The following is a 25,771-nucleotide window of genomic DNA, read 5'->3' on the forward strand; positions in this document are numbered from 1 at the left end:
AGTTCCGACTACTTCTGCCGGGTTTGAACCCGCTTTCTTAGGATCCGGAGGCCGACACTCTACTACTGATCACGGATGAGCATTAGACTTTCAAGCGACCGCTGTGTAACCTGAAAGCCTTCATGTTTTGAGACGACGCGTGGTCAGAGCACCGAATCATCTCAGCTATTATTCCTGGCTTTCCAGTACAGATCCGTTATATCACCGCCAGCCAGCTCCTTAATTGTTCCAGGTAGGTTGAGTGGATCTCGGACAAGCCCTGAAATCAAGCTAAAAACCCACTATGTGACTGGGAATAGAATCCAGGCCTATGGGTAAGAGACATAACTGGAGGCCGACAGAGGAACACAATGTGTTCGTGAGGGACATGAAACTGAACCCTGGCTAGCGTAAGTACCTGTACCTCCAGGCTCCACCTCAGCAGTGGACTCATTCTGCTGTTTGATGATCGTGTGTGCTGCCTTCTGAAATTACGGTTCGAAAACAACAAAGAAACCGCGGGAACGCCTGTTTAGTGTGGAATGTAGCATACATATTTTCTCTGCAGTCAACAACGAGAAGCTGACACATTATTGTTCTCTAAAATATGAATGGGTGTCACGAGCAGTAATATACTACATGTCTCAAAGGTCATCACTTAATTACAGGTTAGATTCATTTTCAGTGAATATGCATCGTGTCAAGCGACAAGAGTACATTATTGACGAGTTCTTAAACGAACATAAGATTAGCACTAAACAATAGTAACTCATTTTCCCTCTTGCTAATTCTTTATTGTGAAAACTAACGGTGCTCACGGTTTAAATCTGTGTTTGCGCGCCCTACGAATAACCAAGCCCAATTTTAGCCTTCACTCGAACGATATATCATTAAGTTGTGATGTTTTCTCTTCCAGATGCCCATGAGGCCTATATTATTTGTATAATCTCGTACATCATGCTGTATCTTTCATTAATACCTGTATCCCTTCACTTTTATAAACAACCAACATAATTAATTTTATTTTCCATCACTATCTAGTAAGTGTACTGACATTGAGTAAATTGATCACCAACTCATTTAATTTTTTTACGTGTTTACCGACTGCAAGTTATTACATGGACTTTGAAATGCATGGTGCCAAAGTGTGATAGACTCCAAAATGTAAATTTTCGTTTTTGAGCTTAAAACACTCTCCAATACTTCCTGAAGAATATGTTGTATCAACTACTGTGCTGAAATCATATATGAGGCAATAAAATTAGGTTTAAACATAACACTCCAAGCTGAATGTCATTAGATGCCAGCTATAAGTCAAATATTCATTTTCGATTTTCTGTGTCATACTTGTTTGAATCTTCTTTCTTACTTAGAAAATATCACATTAATCTATTTGAGACTTCGTAGTTTCTTAGACACCACAAAGATCTGTTTGAGGAAGTAAATTTAATCAGATATCTTGAAGAACACTTGCAATTTTTACAGAAAGTTGTTATTTTCAACTAGGGTAAAAACAAAATACTCAACTCCTGTAAACAATAGGACAATGATTTAACTTCAGCTGATCAAAAAGGGTTCACATATTATGTATGCAAAGTTTCTTGGATCTGGTTTGAGTATTACCTCAGGAAAAGATATATCAGATGAGGGAAGTTTTAACAATATGTTTATAAAATATTATTCATATAATGTTTCTTCTGACACAAAATATTAACATATAAGCTTTATATTCTTCCCAAATAGTGTTGAATGTATTCTGAATATACCGATGATAATTTAAGGAAATATCTCTTTTAGTTTCTTAGATATTTAATTAAACATCGGACGTTACATTTTTCTATCGTCTCACACTTCGCGGTTACGTTAAATGATTGCCAAAGAATCCCACCTCACTAATTTTCTCCACTGAATGTGGTGTATTACAAGTCTAATTCTGTCAGGTTATTTATAGCCTTATTTGCTAGTCAATAATACCGTCGTTTCTTCTTTGCTAATTTATACACTGACTTAGAATCTATAGTTACTGCAGTCTCTATCATCTTGTAGCTTATAAGGCGGTGCCAATACCGTATATCTGTGTTAATATTATCTCTCGCAACGTCTTGTATAATACCTTCCACTCCTGATTCTGATTAACGCTATTATCGCCCTAAGACTGGACCGTCGGTCCTCCGTTGCCGCTCTGGCACGCACAGCTTAACTGGGTGAAGCTGTATCTCTGTAGTAGACGTGCCGTCTGCTACTGTCTGAATAAATTCTTAAAAGCGCATCGCATATCCCAACTAGGACAAATGCAACTTGAGGATTGGTGTACGAAATATCACCTCTGATTTACTATCTCAAGGACCTTAGAATTAGAGATCTTACCCTTCCACGAGTTCAAAATCAAAGGAGCACCACAATCCAAATGAGTACAGGTGGAACATTTCGGCCGCATATTGTCTACAGCAGGGCTTCTCAAACGCCCAAACTCTCACGCGTGCAGAGCGAGGTGCATAGGCTCTGTGCACTGTGCATCGGTACGCTTCGCCTCAACTCGGCTTGACTCGGATGGTGTAGTGTGCTGAGAGCGACGAAGCGTTTGGTGGTAGACGACGTGTTTATCAGTGAAACAGATAAGCGCACGACAACATAATAATGGAGCAACCTGTTTCGAAGAAAGCAAAGACTTCTGAAAGTCCATTTCAATCGAACTGGGAACTTTCGTATTTTTTTGTTTGTTTGTCGTGACGATAACGCCAAATGCTTAATCTGTGGGACGATAATTACGTGCGTAAGAAAATCGTCTATTGAAAGTCACTACAACAGACTACATTCGGAAAATTATTGTGAAATCATAGGAGACGTCAGAGAGAAAGAATTAAGGAAGTTGAAACAGCTTGAAGAAGAGCATTCTATATCCACAAATGAGGTTTGTTCCAGTACTGTAGCGTTTTCATTTTGGTTACGGGTTCTGCATTTTTTTTAAATTATGTTTAAATTCCTCTCAAACATGTATGTGTATTTCTAATTCACTTTTTTAAGTTTTGTAATAACACTGGTAACCTTGTTCCATACAACTGTGCGTCTCCGCTCACCACACGTAAATATTTCGCAGTGGGGGAGAAACAGCAGTGAAGGTGAGGAACGCGGAGACAGGCTGAACGGTGAGACAGGTGTAGGGAGAGAGGAGTGGGGGGTCTGCACTCTGGTCAACCAAGCGAAGTCGTCTTTTGCACCGTGCACAGCGCATGCACCACGCGCATGCACCCTGAGAGGCCCTGGTCTACAGAGTTCAGTGACATGAAATGCAGCTGGCTATGCTAGTTTGCGTATCAAAATGATTAATTTATCAATCAATCAATCAATCAATCAATCAATACTGATCTGCATTTAGGGCAGTCGCCCAGGTGGCAGATTCCCTATCTGTTGCTTTCCAAGCCTTTTCCCAAATTATTTCAAAGAAATTGGAAATTTATTGAACATCTCCCTTGGTAAGTTATTCCAATCCCTAACTCCCCTTCCTATAAATGAATATTTGCCCCAGTTTGTCCTCTTGAATTCCAACTTTATCTTCATATTGTGATCTTTCCTACTTTTATAATTGCCATTCAAACCTATTCGTCTACTAATGTCATTCCACGCCATCTCTCCACTGACAGCTCGGAACATACCACTTAGTCGAGCAGCTGTTCTTCTTTCTCTCAATTCTTCCCAACCCAAACATTGCAACATTTTTGTAACGCTACTCTTTTGTCGGAAATCACCCAGAACAAATCAAGCTGCTTTTCTTTGGATTTTTCCCAGTTCTTGAATCAGGTAACCCTGGTGAGGGTCCCATACACTGGAACCATACTCTAGTTGGGGTCTTACCAGAGACTTATATGCACTCTCCTTTACATCCTTACTACAACCTCTAAACACCCTCATAACCATGTGTAGAGATCGGTACCCGTTATTTACAATCCCATTTATGTGATTACCCCAGTGAAGATCTTTCCTTATATTAACACCTAGATACTTACAATGATCCCCAAAAGGAACTTTCACCCCATCAACGCAGTAATTAAAACTGAGAGGACTTTTCCTATTTGTGAAACTCACAACCTGACTTTTAGGCCCGTTTATCAACATACCATTGCCTGCTGTCCATCTCACAACATTTTCGAGGTCATGTTGTAGTTGCTCACAATCTTGTAACTTATTTATCACTCTATAGAGAATAACATCATCCGCAAAAAGCCTTACCTCCGATTCCACTCCTTTACTCATATCATTTATATATATAAGAAAACATAAAGGTCCGATAACACTGCCCTGAGGAACTCCCTCTCAACTATTACACGGTCAGACAAAGCTTCACCTACTCTAACTCTCTGAGATCTATTTTCTAGAAATATAGCAACCAATTCAGTCACTCTTTTGTCTAGTCCAATTGCACACATGTTTGCCAGTAGTCTCCCATGATCCACCCTATCAAATGCTTTAGACAGGTCAATCGCGATACAGTCCATTTGACCTCCAGAATCCGAGATATCTGCTATATCTTGCTGGAATCCTACAAGTTGAGCTTCAGTGGAATAACCTTTCCTAAAACCGAATTGCCTTCTATCGAACCAGTTATTAATTTCAAAAACATGTCTAATATAATCAGAAAGAATGCCTTCCCAAAGCTTACATACAATGCATGTCAAACTTACTGGCCTGTAATTTTCAGCTTTATGTCTATCACCCTTTCCTTTATACACAGGGGCTACTATAGCAACTCTCCATTCATCTGGTATAGCTCCTTCGACCAAACAATAATCAAATAAGTACTTCAGATATGGTACTACATTCCAACCCATTGTCTTTAGTATATCCCCAGAAATCTGATCAATTCCAGCAGCTTTTCTAGTTTTCAACTTTTGTATCTTATTGTAAATGTCATTGTTATCATATGTAAATTTTATTACTTCTTTGGCCTTAGTCTCGTCCTCTATCTCGACATTATCCTTGTAACGAACAATCTTTACATACTGCTGACTGAATACTTCTGCCTTTTGAAGATCCTCACATACACACTCCTCTTGTTCATTAATTATTCCTGGAATGTCCTTCTTGGAACCTGTTTCTGCCTTAAAATACCTATACATACCCTTCCATTTTTCACTAAAATTTGTATGACTGCCAATTATGCTTGCCATCATGTTATCCTTAGCTGCCTTCTTTGCTAGATTCAATTTTCTAGTAAGTTCCTTCAATTTCTCCTTACTTCCACAGCCATTTCTAAGTCTATTTCTTTCCAGTCTGCACCTCCTTCTTAGTCTCTTTATTTCTCTATTATAATAAGGTGGGTCTTTACCATTCCTTACCACCCTTATATTTAATCACCATTATTGACTGAAGGCAGAGCAGTCACAGTCTCTACAGTCAGTTTTATGTCTACTTGTGAAACACAACCCATCTCGTGCTGATCACGTTTCTCAGGTAGAACATCCTCTTGTACCCTACCTTCAAGAATATGTCTAGATAGCTTTGCTTTGCTCTTTCGTATTATCAGTAACACACCCCTCTTTGCCCCTATTTCTTGAAAATCTTTTCTCATTGATACTTATTTCTCTCCAGATAGTTCTAGTGAGCTTCTTCAGAACAGCATCTGTGTTGAATCAGGTATTGATTTTCCACACTTCGTCAAAGTACAGGTTTCGCACTGATTTTGAAAACTTTTTCACTACATTCCTTCCACATTACCTGAGCCGTCAGGCAAGGCTGCAATCTTTCACCCTTTTTGTTCATAGTATACGTTGATCATTTACTGAAAGGTACTGTATACAATAGGGATTCATCTAGGCCGAAATGTGGCGTGCAGTTTGACCCATGCCGACGACATTTCATAATGGGAGACTGGGCTGAAAACCTGCAGTCTTGAAGTTCGGGCGTTGAGAAGGGATGTAGTGAGTGTGATAAGAAAATTATCATTAGCAAAATAAATATTGATGATTCTCAATTCTTTAAAGGAATTTATTAAATATTTCTTAAGTATTCAATATTTGAGCGTAATGATGATATTAAAAGTTCATTTATAAACTCCTAGGACATGTTTCTGCCCTTTCGTGGCCATCTTGAGCGAAACTCAAAAATGGTTTACTCACTTACAAAATGATACGTTGTGAACAAAAATGCACACTAAAACATACACCTTAAAACACACATAAAATGTAGTGCCACGTTTAAGACGCGACTTGATGTTTGTTGATTTAAAAATAATATTGTTTTTGGTAAAATAAAATAAAATGTATATGAAGACGTCACGGTTTGTTTACTATATATGTCGTGGTGAATGCCGCGTCTAGAAAGTGGCACGTCATTTGATGTGTGTTTTAAGGTGTATGTTTTAGTGTGCAGTTTTGTTCACGACGTATGGCTTTACTAAGTGGCTAAACATTTTTTTAGTTTCGCTGAAGATGGCCACAAAAGGGCAGAAACATGTCCTAATAGTTTAAAAATGAAAATTTATTTTAATCATTACGATCAAGCATTGAATAAGTGGAACAGTTCAATAATGCATTTTCAAGAATTGAGTCTCATCAACGTTATACGTCAACACGGAAACCAAAATAAATTTTCTAAGTTGTTCGCAGAGTAACGTTGAGTAAGTTGAGTAGAAACCTCAGAAGAGTGAATTTCAGACAGGAAAAAATAGAACTGGAGGTCACTCATCTTGACATGTGTTTCATGAAAGCTGGGAAAGCATTCTTCTTTATCATATTAGACACGTTTGTGAAAGTACAAACTGGATCGATAGAAGACAGTTCGGGTTAGGAAAAGGATTGTCCATCCAGGCACAACTTGTAGGATTCCAAAACGATTTTAGATTTGAGATTTAGATGAGGTCAAATGGACTGTAAAGCTTTCGGCCTATCCAAGGCTAGGGAAGACTACTGAAGAAAATGAGGGCCATGGGACTTGACTGAAGAGTGACTTAACGGGTTCCTTAACTTCTAGAAAACATAACTCAGAGAATTCAAGAATCGTTAAGAGGGGATTTTATACATATAAATGATATGAGTAAAGAACTGACATCACACGTAAGGTGTGTTGTGGAGAGAAATAAATAAGTCAGCCTCCCTGTGATTTTATCAACGGTCGATCCGTTATCGAGTCCAGGAAGGTTAACTATGGAATTGTTTTGCCAACATCAGCAAGTTTCATTGAATTAATTGTGACGATGTTTGAAGTGTTCACCTTATGCCAGGCCGTGGGTCTGAAGCACTGCTTACCTTTACTGTTAATCCGGTGGCTACTTCTCCTTACTCCTAGTGATCTTCTGTTTATCCGTGCAAATAACTTCATACGATGATTTCAACAGACTAAATCATATAGAATAGCACAGAGAAGACAACAAATAGAGAGGCTTTTCTTTCTCAATGAAAATTATCACGCACTTTGAGGTGTTGTTCTAAATTGGGAATCTTTTTATCTTGTTCGAAGTAGTATTTACTACATTATTTTCAGATCGTTTACCAACACACATTCATTCTTTCAATCATCTTGTTATTCAACTCCTGAAGATATCAATTGTTTCTTCCAGTTCCTTTGCTAGCTGCGATTGCAAAGACCTGACCGAGGACCTGCTTGGGTTGGACACGACTGATTGCAATGGAACATGGTAGAATGATCAGCTAAAACATCAGAACGCAGCTCCATGCCTGATGTTGTTAAATAGCCAGTAAACAACATCACAAAGTGAATGATTTTGAACAGGTATCTGGCAGTTTCCTCATTTGTGCTAATATTATCAGCATGCGCGTTTGTATATAGATGGGGCCAATGACATAGATGTTAGGCCACTGTAAACTGCAGTAACCGACAAAGATTTCGTGGTACATATTATGTTAGCTACCATAAAAAACGATACAAATGTATTAAAACCATAATACTTTGATATATATATATATTCTAAACGTGTTAGTGAAATAGATTCGTAGAGCACCAAATTCATTTCCCGTTGTCAAAATCTCATTTTTTGTATAAAGTTGTTTATGTAACGTTGAAATAAAAGAAATGGTACCATTTAAACAGTGCGTAGGCGTAGCTGCTTTTGAACTACACAGCAATTATTTATAGCACTACCGTCAATGTTACGTCAAAATAATTCTTGCCAATATATTTAGGGCATATTACCTGATCATTCTTCCAAGTGTTACTGTAATCTGCCTGGTCTAACCCATAGAATTAAATTGTTAGTTTACCTTATCTAAACCTCACATTAAATCTACATTATTATTCTAGGTACTGGTGTACTACACTAGTGTCCAAAAGTTAAGCATAAGCACTAAACGAGACCATACCGCCTGATAGGAATGTCATACGGATTGCTTAACAAACGGAAGCTGGCTCACACACCATATGTCACACAACTTGTTCAAAGAAAACGTGTCAGAAAGGTTCTGATAGCTAAGGTACACCTTTGGCAACAACTAACAAAACTTGGCAATGTCTTTCACAACAAAAGATGTTGTTATTGGGGAGTATGGTTAACCCTAACGGCCACACATGCATCGCAGCGACGTGGTATGCTCCTTATCAGATGGTCCAAGAACTCTTGTAGCAGTCGATCCCATTCCTCCGAAAGGGCAATTCGAAGGTCATGGAGGGTCCTTGGTGGAGGCTGACGGGATGCAATTCGCCTTCCCAATGCATCCCAAGAATGTTCTATAGGATTCATATCCCCAGACCTTGCTGGCCAGTCCATGCGATGAATGTCTTCCCCAGCCAGAAATTCATCCCCCAGAGCAGCGAGGTGCGGACGGGCATTATCGTCCATTAAGCTAAGTCTGGACCAACCGCACCTCTGAAGAGTCTAACATGTGGTCACAGTACCTCATCCCCGTATCTCCGATTGTTAACATTGTTCCTCGGACAGCCCATGAAGATGTTCAGGTACGTACGGCAATTCAACATGATGCCGCCCAACACCATGTCGCCACCATTACCATACTAGTCCTTCCACGATGCTTCTGTGGTTGTATCGGCTACTCAGTTCTCTCCAGATTAACGTGCGACGGGAATCGTTCTGCAAACTGAAACGGGATTCATCTGTGAAGAGCACATGCCTCCATTCATTTATGGTACAGTTTCGATGTTGATGACTCCACAGTAAATGGGCCCGTCTCTGTACTAGAGTAAGCGGTACACACGCCGCTCGACGTCGGGAAAACAGCCTTGCTGTTTTGAGCCTCCGGTACACAGTTTTCCTTAAACGGCAACCTCTTAGACGGTTGCAAGCTCCGCCGACAATTGTCTTGCAGGTGCACTCCGATTTCGTTGGGCGGTTAAGGCCAGATATCGGTCCTGCTGTGGGTGGTTACCGTTGGTAGATCTGGTACTGGCCTACGACTAATATCTACTTCGTCTCAAAATCGTCTCCAAAGCCTGGAAATGACACTCTGTGGCACATTCAAGGATACGGCCACTTCGGTCGGTGTCTGGCCTGCTTCCAGGCAGTCGAGTATTCTACACTGCGAAACGGGTTCCAAATGGCGTCGTTGTGCTATTATTTTGTCACGTTAACCACGAGGCTAAAATCCGCACACTATAACAAGGCAAACACGTCTGGGGGAATATGGGGCGCAGGCACTGGCTGTGTTTACCTTGCGGTTACGCCGCTAGTCAAAGCAGGGAGCACTCCTATACAGAGCGAACACATAAGGTTGGTAACTGCATATGTCGTGCGATTTGCTGTCTATTTCCTGTTGCCCTGATTACTCGTAACTTATGCTTAACTCGTGGACACTAGTGTATTATGCTTCATAATTTCCCGTCTAATTCCATCTCTCCCTGCTGCTACATTCCAGTGCATATATATCACATGCCATTTTCTCGTCTTACTCAAACATAACTCCCTTCCCAGTCTCAATCCTCTCGTACTGTAGTTTGAAACACTTCTCCACTTTTCGAGCACTTCTGTCACACCGTCTTATATAAACATGACCCGCACTAACTGAATATTAAAACTAAGTAATTCTACTTTTATTATACATTATTGTTATTTCTTCTAGTAATTACTCATTGAATATTATTTTCTTCAGCGGTATTCTGCGAAGAGTCGGTGGTTCGTCGGGTGGAAGCATGTGAAGGGGTTCATCAAATATAGTCATAAGCACCTGCCTTGAGATATAGTTTTGATACAGTTCGGTAACTACACTATTTAAATCCAACAAATTTCTGTAAAGAAGTTACGGGGACCTGTTCTCTCGCATTCAGTTTTGTTGTATTCCTTGTAAAGAAAATCATAAACCACAGAAGAATCATATTGGCAGTTTGATCAGGTAAGCCTAAATAATGTAAAATGTTACATATGTAGTGGTAAGTGACATGTGCTTGCCTGCGTGTTAAACAAAATGGATTCAAATTGTACACTTGTAAAACAGATAATTCCTTTAATTAAATTATATACATTTATGTGTTTGTAAATGATTATATTGCATCATAATTAAATGTGAAGTTAGTCATGCCAACTGTTGTCAAAAATACATTTCTAAAGAAAAGTTACCTGTCTGTCTTGCAAATGTATCTCATGCGAGCTAATTATTTCTTTCTATTCAGGTGAAATCGACACAGCTGGATAGTGAGACATTACCACCAAAGAAGCCGAAAACATTACAGACAAGTCCTGATAAAGATCAAAGGTCAAGAAGTAAATTCGAGTGAGGAAGAAATGAAAGAAATGCCTACCTGACAGACGATGCTGCTGCCATTGGCTCGTCATGTACTTAGTGCAGAAAACTAACAACAGCCATGCCTTAAACCTGAGTACCCTTAAAAGTCAAGGTACAGTACTGCAAAAATATCGTTCATTGTTCATGCTCCTGTTCGCAATGAGGTTAATTCTAATTGTTCTAAAAGTAAATATAAGTATTGAACCCATGACCTTTGTGCCCTAAGAACATTATGCATTATATAACAATTAAATTAAAAGCTGGATTCTTGATAGCATGGATTTGACACGTGACGAGGGGGTGATTACCTTCGGTCCCACGCTCTGGGGTACGTGACGTCAACCACACGTGTCGACGGCGGAAGAATCTCAAGTAATTTTTATGAACTATTTCAAAGCGCGTGTACACGGCGTGACCACGCCAAGTCAAAAAAATATAGTGCCTATCAAAGGGGGTCAATCATCTCACAAATCGAACCCGTAAAAATTTTGAATGTCCATGAACACTACCGCCAGAAATGTAGCAAGCATGTAGTCACTTTCAAAACTCTTGAAATTACAGTTTAGGTAAGTCAGAAAATTTATAAGAAATTTTCTTGGCGGCAAAGGGAGAGATCCGAAGAGAGGGGGTAACTGCTATAAATATGAAGGGACGCCATGACGAAGCTTCCTTCTCCGGCATTTGTGATACAAAGCGGACGAAATTGTTGAGCTGCTCTGCGAAATCAAATCAACGAAAGTAGACTGAGTTCGACTGCAGATTTTAGCCAGTGTGGCTAAGTCTTGACTCCATGGGGAGATAGTTTTCTTGAGAGAAATAAGTGTATCAGATAGGACGGTCAAAGTACTGAAATATTCTAATGTGATTAAGTAATTCGTGTGCCGAAATAATTATAGTCCATCGTGTGCGCCCAGCAAACAAGTGAAGGGTATTTTCTTTTTTTTTATGCTTTATTCCAGGAAACCTGAAGAAACACAATGATATGTACAGCCATGAATGTAAAAATGGCTAAATAAAATGCCAGGGTCGCAGGTGAGCCCTATGACGAACAATGGTGTGACTACATAAGGTAATGTGACTTTCCATCTTACTACCTCTTATATCTCATCTCGTGATTTCTAAAAGTGTATTTGCATGGGGATATACGACGCAGTGGTCGCCCTACTAAGTTTTGTAAATGTGAGAGTACGACTAAAAGAGTCATTTGTTTTATTTTCCACTTGGATAAATTTTTGAAGTCTTGCGAGTGCCATATAATGTTGTATAAAGTTATTGATAAAGGTTCTGAAGTGATATCACGTCCAATGTAGATCGTCATCCGTGTGAGTGTACTGCCTATATTTTGTGATGTCAAAGTAAGATGTTCATTCGACGTAATATTCTTCTGTCTGCAATTTGACGTTAATAATAATAATCCATGGTTACTCATTTTCAATCGAGTGGAAGCGCGCTGTCGGATAAGAACCTAGGGTGATGAATTTGGTCACGGAGAGAAACGTTTTTATTTAATGCCCATTTTAAACTGTGTCTGACTGACAATAAAAGATCTAGTAGAATGTTTCAGTCATTTCTCGTAAAAATCAAGTTATTAAATACGATATCATTTATGCGAAGTTATTCATGAGTAATGCATTGTGCGATATTATACGTCGGTATTTCTAGTGGGGATTTTATTCCAGTTCTTGGTCGATGATAATTGTGGAGCTGGGAAATAGAGGTCAGTTTTGTGAATCAGGTTGGACCTGTCATTGAAGCCGGGATACAGAGCCCGAGGAGTGTTTTATATGAGTTGAGATGAGATGTGCGAATCAGGTTAGAGTCCTGTCATTGAAGCCGGGATATGATAACCCGAGGAATATTTTATAATGTTGAGAATGGAAAGAAATTCATAGAAATCCATAGCGGTATAATTGGCGACGCGTATAATTAGTGTGGGCATCTGGAAGCATATCTGTGCATTTTGTTGGTTAGAATATCGTATTTGTTTAATCATGTCGGCAGAGTTTAAAGGGAGCATTTTGAGAAGTCAGTCAGGTAGAACGAACCGGGTGGTTTATGTAACTGCCAAGCGAGCATGGGGTGAGAGACCTAGGCGGACAGCGGGGATAATAACGGGAATAGGAGTGGAGTTGAGATTGTACTGTATTCTCGGCCAGGTGATATGTTAAAATGCTGGATTTAGTTGAGAATTCATAGCCGGTAATGATCTAAGTATTGTGAAATACAGTAATTGGGGACGTAATGAACATTGGAAACCATGAACTTTGAGTATAAGGAACAGAGTAACCCAATTTCAGGGTTGTCCAAAATATAGAGCGATGGTCGTGATTGATCGGTTTGTCTGCGAGGGGTGTGCAAAATTCAGTGATGACGAGATATGACATCGTAATTATATGGCGAGTTGTTTGGTTTGTACGTAGATTATTAGGATATCCAAGTGTTAATAACGGTTAGGATTAGATTAGATTTTAAAGTGTGATATCACGATACGAGATATATAGCTGGACATGAATGATGTAACAAATTCTTTTCCAGCCAGATAAACATCGCAATATTGAATTCACATCACAGCTGCCTAGAAAGTTGTGAAGAAACCAGAGTCCGCGGAGATAAAATTTACTGTTCTTTAACATTTCGATAAATCATTTAAATTTATTAAATTATTAAATTCAGTGAAACCGCATTTTGAAATAACTTTAATCAAGCGAATAACTTGGAGATGCATTCTGGACATTTTAGTTTGTTGTCTGGGGAATATTAAAAATAAAGTAAAGATTAAAGGGACATATCCGAAGGAAATGGATTTTACTGCCACAAAGTTTGTGAGCATTGCTATTGTTGTAATTATTGAACTTTGATTGATTGAGCAATGAATGTGCTGGGGATAGTAAAGTGGAAACTTTGGTCATCAACCGATGTAACTTAATTGTGTTTAGCCTTCAGCCTAGAAACTTGGATGGTCAGGGGGTCATCAACCTCAGTGACTTAGATTAGGGCCATATGCCATTGTAGCATCATTTCCTTGCGGTCATCATCCACAATGACTTTAAAGTAACTTAAAAGATTAGAGGTCGGTCCATGACATAGACGCAGGTCACATCGATTCAATTAAGGGTCCATGCCGTAGAACCACTGTGTGGCACACACCGATTGGACGGCCTTAATTATACTCAGAGTCCAGAGTTCGTGTTACGAGGGCTGGACCATAACGAATCACTATGATGGTACATGTGATCTCACATGGAAGCCGAATTTAAGGATTTCCAGACTTTCCTTTCTTAAATGATTAATAATTGAGACAATGGTTTCTAGTAAGAATGCCCATCAGGCAGTTATGTTAGAGTCTCACACCAGTGTTCTGACATTTATGTAAAAATGATTGTGGTGTCCAGTGGACACAATTGACTATGACACCGTTGACATAGTAAATTACTTCAGAATTTTCCTGAATAAATAGGAATCCTTTAAATAGACCTTTCATTCCAGTAGATAGATTAGAATTAATGAACCCTACCTTTACCTCAGCAAGTGACGAAGAACCCGAAACGACCCAAGAGACAGATCTCATGAACTTTGCTGATAGGTAAGGAAGGTAGGTATCCCTCAATATGGACCTAAAGGGTTCATTAAAATGGCGCCCAACGTGGGGCATTAGTCACGATAACGATGAGGGAACCTAAGTCACGATAACGATAACGATATTTTGGAAAAATCGTGTACTAGAGGAAAAGAGAAATAATGTTGAGGCTATGCCACATTATGGATGATAAAATCGTGCGCCAGAGTTGAGAGTGAACTCGAAGAAATAGATAAACGCCCGATGAGTAAGGCTAGGAGATACCACTATAAGAATAATTTATCTACTGAATGAAAGGTATAATTTAAGTGTGTTAGAGTAATTTCCCAAATTTTTGAATACTGGTTTGAGTGTTTTGGCTGATCACTTTGATCGAGTGAACATTGAATTTCACATTTCATTAAATAAAATTTTAGAGAATATTGCATTAACAGTGTGATGTGTTAGATAGGAGGATGTTGTGATGTTTATCGTTGTAGTCTTATTATACGCCGTTGAAGTCTCGGGCTCACCGATGACCTATCGTTTTCTGTTAAATACAGTATGTTTATGCAGGAGGGAGAATTGGCCCAAGGGCAGGTGGTCCAAATGATGAAGGACTTTATGGAGAAAATGGAGGCCGATAGGAAGGTTGCGGAAGCCGATAGGAAGGACTTAAGTGAGAGTATTAAATCTATGAGTGTAAGGTTGGAAACAGTGGACAATAAATTAGATAGTGCAGATGTAGAATTAAAAGGTATGAAGGAGGTCGTACAGGACACGCAGGATAGTTGTAAAGAAGCTAGTGGGGATATTAGGAAGGACATTGGTGACTTAAATGTGAAGGTGGAGCAGAACACTAAAGCACAGGTTGACATTAAACATGAAATAAATCAGCAGTTCAAGGAAACTCGCGAGCTACATCGTGTTCTCAGTGAAAATCAGGACATAATTAGAGGAGACCTCGATAGGCACGTCAACGAATGTAGGGAACTACATCAGCAGTTGATGTCAGATCAAGCTGGGCTTAAGGCCGATCTGAAGACAGAGGTAGAGAAGTTCAACATCATGCGTGAAGACGATAAGTCAAAGGTCTTCACAGCAATGAATGAACATAAGGAAATGTTGTGTAAAGAGATAGCCGTCGTAAATGACAAAGTAGACCAGGTAGCCGAAGACGTCAAGGCAACTGTAGACCAGCGTATTGAGGCCATTGACTGTAAATTAATCCAGATGAATAAAGAGGATATGAGAAAATTAGGTACAACTCAGGAAGAAACGGCTAGGAGTATTGAGGAGGTACAAGCAGATATTGAGGAACTAGGAAAGGATTTAGGCGATACAAGGGTAGACCTATCGAAACAACTTAAAGATACCCAAGATAAGGTCATAACACTGAGCGATGAGTTGACATCTGTTCATGAGGCTCTTAAGGGGGAAGTTAGTGCCCGGAAATTGGAACTGGATGGGTTAGTGAACAATATCGTAGGAGTCCAGGCCAAGATAGAGGAAGTGGTTAGTAAATCTCGCCGCGCCTCAGATATGTCGTTCAGTTGCCCTAGCAACGCTAGTAGTCCCATACATCCTGCAGGGAACGGACACTTTGACAATTCTACCCATTCTCAGGGGCAAAACGTCACTAATGTTATAAACATGATTCGTCTTAAGGAAGATCAGCCTAAGAAATTCGATGGCAGTGGTACCCAGACGCCAAAGGGTTTTCTTAGAGAACTTAGAGAGTATATTCGCGATAATAGGATACCTGAAGAGAGGCAACTAAGGACTGTGGAACGGTACCTAGACGGAGTTGCGTCGCTGTGGTTCAAAGGTTTCCGATATAGCTTTGACACGTTCGAGGAATTTCAGACCGCATTTTTGGGCAAATTTTGGAATTCTGAGATTCAGCAGAACCTAAGGCTAGAGTTATATAGTCGCCGGTATAACACAGCAGGACCGCCGAAATTTTCGCTTTACTTTACCGAACAATTAGTTAAGTTCAAGGAACTGGACTCAGCCCCAAGTCAGCAAGAACTGGTTCAGGCTATCCAGAAACAGTTCCCACCGGATATCCAGAGAATATTAATTGCTGCGAAGGTCGAAACCCCGATGCAGGCAGAATTGATATTGCGACAGCTGGACCAGACCCATTCGCATCAATCAGCCCCGCGAATAGTCAGGCATTCAGAGCCCCAGGTGAATGTCGTAAATCACAGCCAGGAGAGCGCGCCAGATAGGGAAGTTTCACGAGCACCGAGATATGAGAATGAGGGGCGGCGGTTCGACACCAGGCCATACCAAGGCAGGAAGAACTGGGAACAGCCCAGATACCATCACGAAGAGTGGGACAGACGCCGAGAACAATGGAGAAGAAACCAGGGTCGATACCAGGGGAACTCAGATCTAAGACGAAGGAACCCACGCGGGAATGAAGGCAACAGAAGAGGGGACGGTTACGAAAATTCCAGACGTTCTGACCGTTGGCACGGGCCTGAAGAGAGAAGGAGAGAAGGGGACCAGTATTTGAGAGAGCTGAGGTCAGGTACCGGACAGGACAAATGGAAGGACAGCATCCAACGAAGGGAAGTCAACACTGACTGTGTAGGAGCTCAAGACATGTCCCATACTGGAGCTATCCGAAAGACCTACCACCAGGACAGGGATTTGAACCCAGAAACTTCGCATTTTGATGTGAATGCAAGTTCGTCGAGAAGTTGGAAGGACAAACCACCTAACTTCCAATAAGTCAACTACCATTCACTGGAGATCTACCCCGCAACCCCGAACTCTCCAAGCAACCAAGAACTACCAGGAAGCTGAAGGCATCAACCAGTATCCGTACACCAGAAGATGACCAACTGCATAAGAGAGAAGAAAGGAATTTACATTCAAAGGTCATGTTTCATCAGACGTCAAAATTAGAAATTTCGCCATCTGGAGTATTTAAAGGAAATTCCTTGTCACTGCGCGAAAGGAATTCGTGTCTTGGGGGAAATATGAACCCATGACCTTTGTGCCCTAAGAACATTATGCATTATATAACAATTAAATTAAAAGCTGGATTCTTGATAGCATGGATTTGACACGTGACGAGGGGGTGATTACCTTCGGTCCCACGCTCTGGGGTACGTGACGTCAACCACACGTGTCGACGGCGGAAGAATCTCAAGTAATTTTTATGAACTATTTCAAAGCGCGTGTACACGGCGTGACCACGCCAAGTCAAAAAAATATAGTGCCTATCAAAGGGGGTCAATCATCTCACAAATCGAACCCGTAAAAATTTTGAATGTCCATGAACACTACCGCCAGAAATGTAGCAAGCATGTAGTCACTTTCAAAACTCTTGAAATTACAGTTTAGGTAAGTCAGAAAATTTATAAGAAATTTTCTTGGCGGCAAAGGGAGAGATCCGAAGAGAGGGGGTAACTGCTATAAATATGAAGGGACGCCATGACGAAGCTTCCTTCTCCGGCATTTGTGATACAAAGCGGACGAAATTGTTGAGCTGCTCTGCGAAATCAAATCAACGAAAGTAGACTGAGTTCGACTGCAGATTTTAGCCAGTGTGGCTAAGTCTTGACTCCATGGGGAGATAGTTTTCTTGAGAGAAATAAGTGTATCAGATAGGACGGTCAAAGTACTGAAATATTCTAATGTGATTAAGTAATTCGTGTGCCGAAATAATCATAGTCCATCGTGTGCGCCCAGCAAACAAGTGAAGGGTATTTTCTTTTTTTTATGCTTTATTCCAGGAAACCTGAAGAAACACAATGATATGTACAGCCATGAATGTAAAAATGGCTAAATAAAATGCCAGGGTCGCAGGTGAGCCCTATGACGAACAATGGTGTGACTACATAAGGTAATGTGACTTTCCATCTTACTACCTCTTATATCTCATCTCGTGATTTCTAAAAGTGTATTTGCATGGGGATATACGACGCAGTGGTCGCCCTACTAAGTTTTGTAAATGTGAGAGTACGACTAAAAGAGTCATTTGTTTTATTTTCCACTTGGATAAATTTTTGAAGTCTTGCGAGTGCCATATAATGTTGTATAAAGTTATTGATAAGGGTTCTGAAGTGATATCACGTCCAATGTAGATCGTCATCCGTGTGAGTGTACTGCCTATATTTTGTGATGTCAAAGTAAGATGTTCATTCGACGTAATATTCTTCTGTCTGCAATTTGACGTTAATAATAATAATCCATGGTTACTCATTTTCAATCGAGTGGAAGCGCGCTGTCGGATAAGAACCTAGGGTGATGAATTTGGTCACGGAGAGAAACGTTTTTATTTAATGCCCATTTTAAACTGTGTCTGACTGACAATAAAAGATCTAGTAGAATGTTTCAGTCATTTCTCGTAAAAATCATGTTATTAAATACGATATCATTTATGCGAAGTTATTCATGAGTAATGCATTGTGCGATATTATACGTCGGTATTTCTAGTGGGGATTTTATTCCAGTTCTTGGTCGATGATAATTGTGGAGCTGGGAAATAGAGGTCAGTTTTGTGAATCAGGTTGGACCTGTCATTGAAGCCGGGATACAGAGCCTGAGGAGTGTTTTATATGAGTTGAGATGAGATGTGCGAATCAGGTTAGAGTCCTGTCATTGAAGCCGGGATATGATAACCCGAGGAATATTTTATAATGTTGAGAATGGAAAGAAATTCATAGAAATCCATAGCGGTATAATTGGCGACGCGTACAATTAGTGTGGGCATCTGGAAGCATATCTGTGCATTTTGTTGGTTAGAATATCGTATTTGTTTAATCATGTCGGCAGAGTTTAAAGGGAGCATTTTGAGAAGTCAGTCAGGTAGAACGAACCGGGTGGTTTATGTAACTGCCAAGCGAGCATGGGGTGAGAGACCTAGGCGGACAGCGGGGATAATAACGGGAATAGGAGTGGAGTTGAGATTGTACTGTATTCTCGGCCAGGTGATATGTTAAAATGCTGGATTTAGTTGAGAATTCATAGCCGGTAATGATCTAAGTATTGTGAAATACAGTAATTGGGGACGTAATGAACATTGGAAACCATGAACTTTGAGTATAAGGAACAGAGTAACCCAATTTCAGGGTTGTCCAAAATATAGAGCGATGGTCGTGATTGATCGGTTTGTCTGCGAGGGGTGTGCAAAATTCAGTGATGACGAGATATGACATCGTAATTATATGGCGAGTTGTTTGGTTTGTACGTAGATTATTAGGATATCCAAGTGTTAATAACGGTTAGGATTAGATTAGATTTTAAAGTGTGATATCACGATACGAGATATATAGCTGGACATGAATGATGTAACAAATTCTTTTCCAGCCAGATAAACATCGCAATATTGAATTCACATCACAGCTGCCTAGAAAGTTGTGAAGAAACCAGAGTCCGCGGAGATAAAATTTACTGTTCTTTAACATTTCGATAAATCATTTAAATTTATTAAATTATTAAATTCAGTGAAACCGCATTTTGAAATAACTTTAATCAAGCGAATAACTTGGAGATGCATTCTGGACATTTTAGTTTGTTGTCTGGGGAATATTAAAAATAAAGTAAAGATTAAAGGGACATATCCGAAGGAAATGGATTTTACTGCCACAAAGTTTGTGAGCATTGCTATTGTTGTAATTATTGAACTTTGATTGATTGAGCAATGAATGTGCTGGGGATAGTAAAGTGGAAACTTTGGTCATCAACCGATGTAACTTAATTGTGTTTAGCCTTCAGCCTAGAAACTTGGATGGTCAGGGGGTCATCAACCTCAGTGACTTAGATTAGGGCCATATGCCATTGTAGCATCATTTCCTTGCGGTCATCATCCACAATGACTTTAAAGTAACTTAAAAGATTAGAGGTCGGTCCATGACATAGACGCAGGTCACATCGATTCAATTAAGGGTCCATGCCGTAGAACCACTGTGTGGCACACACCGATTGGACGGCCTTAATTATACTCAGAGTCCAGAGTTCGTGTTACGAGGGCTGGACCATAACGAATCACTATGATGGTACATGTGATCTCACATGGAAGCCGAATTTAAGGATTTCCAGACTTTCCTTTCTTAAATGATTAATAATTGAGACAATGGTTTCTAGTAAGAATGCCCATCAGGCAGTTATGTTAGAGTCTCACACCAGTGTTCTGACATTTATGTAAAAATGATTGTGGTGTCCAGTGGACACAATTGACTATGACACCGTTGACATAGTAAATTACTTCAGAATTTTCCTGAATAAATAGGAATCCTTTAAATAGACCTTTCATTCCAGTAGATAGATTAGAATTAATGAACCCTACCTTTACCTCAGCAAGTGACGAAGAACCCGAAACGACCCAAGAGACAGATCTCATGAACTTTGCTGATAGGTAAGGAAGGTAGGTATCCCTCAATATGGACCTAAAGGGTTCAGTATTTTATTCTTGTCCAGTACATAAATATATAAGAAAGTAATTTACCATTCACAGAAGGCCAAAAATTATTTTCAGTGGATTACTGTCACAAATTTCAACGAATCATAACAAAGTTCAAACTATTCTCAATAGCCTTCCAACAAACTGGTCCACCGGGCCCAAGGGCATTTTCCTTATATTCCACAAAAATACCTCTGCATCTCTCTGTCCGAAGTTATTTATAATTTTAAACTCGTATATGGCTTCTGGTACATTCCCCGACAGTTGTAAACAACCTGATATCACACTTATTTTCAAGTCTGACAACAAATATGATATTTCATTATACCGCCCAATATATATAGTCCGAATACTATCCTCCGGCCTTGAAAAAATAATCGACCGTCGATTCTCCTTTTCACACAACCGTACCCCTTTGAAGGAAAACACGGTTTCACTCCCTGAAAATCATGCCTCATTAACCTCACAGTTCTCAATCACCACATCAGTAATATAAAATAAACATTTAGATATTATCTATGTAGATATGGCCAAATCCTTCGACTCAGTGGATCACGAACTTCTTCATAAGCTCGCTAAAAGATTTAGTATCCATGGCTCCAACTTGTCACTGAAAACTAGTTTCCTCTCCGGCAGAAAACAAAGAATCATTGAATCTGCGTCATTATGGTTATTTGTGTTATCAGAAGCATCTCAGTGCAATATTCTTCGACCCTTACTCTGTGTTCTCTGTGTCGAAGACATAACTTTTTGTGCCCAAAACAGTCGGTGTTCTCTCCTCGTGTTCGCAGAAGACCTGAAAAACTTAAGACAAGTGTCTACAGCTGATGATTGTCACGAATTGCATACGGTTCTCAATTCGTGCAGTGACTTTTTTAGAAATGGAATCTTTCTCCCAAAGTTCAGAAGTGTAACACAACAACTTTTTCATTGCTAAATTAGGAATAAACATTTCTTACACGACCCAAGGAAATACGCTGCAATCGGCTTTTCAGGTAAGAGACCTAGGTTTTATAATCGACTGTAAACTGTCCTTCTCTGCTCATATCGAGTCGATTAAATCCCAAGCTATAAGTAGCTAGGCATTCTTCATAGGCTCTATGAAATTAATTATATTAACGCAAAAAGTATAATTCGTCACCTATTTTATCCCAATTATTGACTATTGTTCCACTATTTCGTCATCATCTGCTATCACAAACATATCTCAATTAAATAGCATTTTTAACTTTTTCAAGATTCCCAGTCATGTTTTTAAGAACACAACTAAACCTAACGTCTTGAATTACCTGGGTATACTTGACCTGTGAAGCCGCTTACAGTTCTCTGATCTATGTTACCTACGTAAAATAATAAAAGGCTATACATAATGTAATACTCTTACAACATACTTCCCTATACACGATCCCTCCCCCCCCCCCACACACATACACCAAAAACCCAAACGGCATGTTGATCATGGGCTCCGTCTGTGCCTAACCGTAAAACAACACTCTATTTTCCTCTGTCTCCCAACTCTTGGTAACTGACTACCCGGTATTGACATATTTACACCCTTCACATCCTTCAAACACAAAACTAAAAGATTCCTATGAAGTCCTCTCCAGATTTTCGTTTCCTTCCGCCCCTCCAACCCATGACCCTTCTTCTTGCTAAGTAACCGACCCCTGCCAGTTCGATCAATCAATCAATCAATCAATCAATCAATCAATCAATCAATCAATCAATCAATCAATCAATCAATCAATCAATCAATCAATCAATAACTACTGATCTGCATTTAGGGCAGCCGCGCAGGTGGCAGATTCCATATATGTTGTTTTCCTACGTTTTCCTTAAATGATTGCAAAGAAACTGGAAATTCATTGAACATCTCCCTTGGTAAGTTATTCCAATCCCTATAAACGGTTATTTTAACCAATGGTCCTCTTGAATTTCAACTTTGTCTTCATATTTCATATTGTGATCTTTCTTACTTTCCAAGACACCACTCAAATTTGTTCGTCTACTAATGTCATTCCACGCCATTTCTCCACTTACAGCTCGGAACATACTGCTTAGTCGAGCAGCTCGCCTCTTCTCTACCAAGTATTCTCCAGCTCAAACTTCGCAAAATTTTTGTAACGCTACACTTTTGTTCATGGTGTGGGTTACTGTAGTCACGTCCTAGTTCGTGAACCATGGGCAACGGCTGAGTGGCCTAGTAAGTGGTCCTGATAGTCGTGATACCAGTTGCTTTGGAATAGGAGTGGGCATCTCAGACATACTCTGAGTCATGGCCCACCTTGTGCTCAGGCGGCTAGAACTATACAATCCACCGTGGTCCATAACCCGTTAGAGGAGGAATCCCCACTTGGACCATGTGTAGGTAGAGTAGCATCCTGCTTCATGAATTTACCGAGCTCAAAACATTTTAAGCAAGCTCGGACTTATGGGAGTAACGGAGTTCCACTCCCAAGTGACAGGCGATGGACTCCGTGGAAACAACTTGGCGAACGAAATGGAAATCGATGGAGAGCTATAAATATTAATGGGGATTGTTACGGGGTTTCCCGTGGAATGCAGAGGTGAAAGAAGGTGCGGGCTAGAATGGGTCTTACTACAAAGCTGAGATATTGATTAAAATTGCATTAAAGGTTATATTTTCAAAATTAGCAAAACAATTTTCACATAAAACTTCAGATTTAAACAAGTAACACAAAGTCAAATCAGGTACAATACCAGGAAAGCCAAGATTTAGAGATATTTTAACAATCTGAGCCACAAGCCCTAATTTTTACAATTTCTGAGCACTCAGATCACAACCACATATTACCAATGGGCAGAAATCCCTTCATTACATGGAGCACTTGCTCCCACCTAGCACTGTCAGGCCTCCTAGAGGCACATATCCAAATACAAGAAAGAGCTGCCCCGCTCTCAATATTTCATGCCTATCAAAGGCTACAACGGACTTTACTATTACCTGCCCTCAAGGCACTCTTACAAAGAAACAGGGGTATCTTGTACCCAACCTAATGGGCCTTAGTAGAAAAATAATAGGTTAAGTTAATGGCCCGCAACACCAAGTAGAATGGAGCCGAGTACTTGCACTCCTACATGAAATCTTTTAAAACCTAAGAGGCACTAGGCCGATGAACCAGGGGCTATTCCCAAACTATGGAGGTGACTCGTATAAGAAAATTAAATACGTTAAGGAAGAAAAAGTTACTAAAACGTAATCACCTCAAGGCAAAAATGAAGGGGAGCTCGAGAGGGTAAAGCACTCTCTATCCCCGATTTACAGTTGAAGATATGTGAAGTTGTAGAAAAGCGACGGCAAATTACATGTTTTCAAGATAGGTTACATAATAAAGGTTTCGGACCTTCCCCGCGGTTTAAACTGCTGAGCTAGCAAGAAATAAAGATGGTTAAGTGGCCATTACCTTGTTGAAGAGCTGCTGCCGGATGAAAGAGGCGCTTCCTGCCTCCTGCTACACTTCCACACACTAGGCTAGATGTTGTTCGAGTGGCGGAGAGTCAGGAAAATCAGCAGTTTTTTTACTATCGGGGAAGATTCGAGACATTTCAAGAATAATTTAGACAAACCCACAGTCGTTTATTGGATAGCTTACAATTACACATCCAAATCGAAGAAGAAAGACACGATTGGTCAAAAATTAATTACAGAAATCCTGGATTGGCTAAGTTCATAACTGGCGGAAAAAATTTATATTGCCAACCCACAAATGAAAGAACGAAATTTAGTAAAGGACAAACTTATGAATACAAAATTTCTTCAAATAAAGTTCTTCCACTTCGAACCAGGGTCCATGGTCATAGTTTTTTTAGTAGAGACATCTATAAGAGAATGTCCACACTTCTTGATCAATGGAAAACAAAACAAGTTGAAATCCACACAGTATTGGCAACTTCGTAATTTACGGTAGTGACAACTTCTGAGAAAATTATGAGTTAAGTAAGTAAGTAAGTAATACGTTTTATTTATCCTGGCAAAGTTAGGGATGTACTCCCTTTCTTACACTTAACCAGTCTTAACCTAGAACACTTAATAATAAATTCTGATGACAATAATATGATAATATGGACAATAGTAACAGTAATACCATTAACAAAAGTAACCACACTTTAAAAAAAGATCATATCATCTATATAATATAAATCGTACGTAAAGTGCAGAATATAATTATGAATAATGAGTACTAAGAATATCATTATGAATAATGAGTACTATAACAACTACTTAGAAAATATATACATTTCTACAGTACACCGAAATATTGTCTTCAGTTGAGAGGTGAAGAGAAGGATTAGTAAGAAGTAGAAGAAGGGGAAGAAGAAGAATATCTGTGAAAGGAAGAGGGAAATGATGATGAAGAGGCGGTAGGAGTAGGTGTTTTCAGGTCATAATTTGATGATTCATGCATGTTTACCTAGTATTTCGACACAGGCATGTTTAAAAGCTAAGCTGCTGGACATGCTTCTGACATCCACTGGTAAGAGATTCCATTGTCGGACTGCGGTAACGGTGAATGATTTCGTGTAGATTGCTGTTCTGTGTACAGGAAGGGATAAACACATGGTGCTACAGGATCGGGTATTTTTGTTATGGTGAGTTGATACAGTTGTTAAAGTTCAGATTTTCTCCTGTAGAGGAGTGCTTTAAGGCGTAAAATTTAAATGTGTGGCGTAGAGGTGTACCAGCCCGTACAGGGATTATGGAAGAAAGAAAGTAGAATTGGTTTAGTCAGCAAATAGGATGCATCCGGGTGTACTAGGAGTAAGTGATATTCGGGTAAGGGGAGATAACGGAGAAGAGACAGGAGATTATCAAGTGTATTTGTTTATCAGGAATGCCATTGCACGCAACAGAGTTTCTGTTAGGCACGAAAATGAGCGAATGATGTGGGTTGATTTGGCAGTTGAAGGAATTAGGACGAGAAATTTCTCAGTGTATTCACCATGTGAGGGTGCAGATGAGGAAGGAATTGACAAGTTTTATGAAGCATTGAGTGACATCGTAGTCAGGGTCAACAGCAATGATAGGATAGTTCTAATGGGCGATTTCAATGCTAGAGTTGGAAATAGAACTGAAGGATACAAAAGGGTGATTGGTAAATGTGGGGGAAGATA

This window comes from Anabrus simplex, chromosome 2 (genome assembly GCF_040414725.1).
Source record: "Anabrus simplex isolate iqAnaSimp1 chromosome 2, ASM4041472v1, whole genome shotgun sequence".
Classification (NCBI taxonomy): Eukaryota; Metazoa; Arthropoda; class Insecta; order Orthoptera; family Tettigoniidae; genus Anabrus; species Anabrus simplex.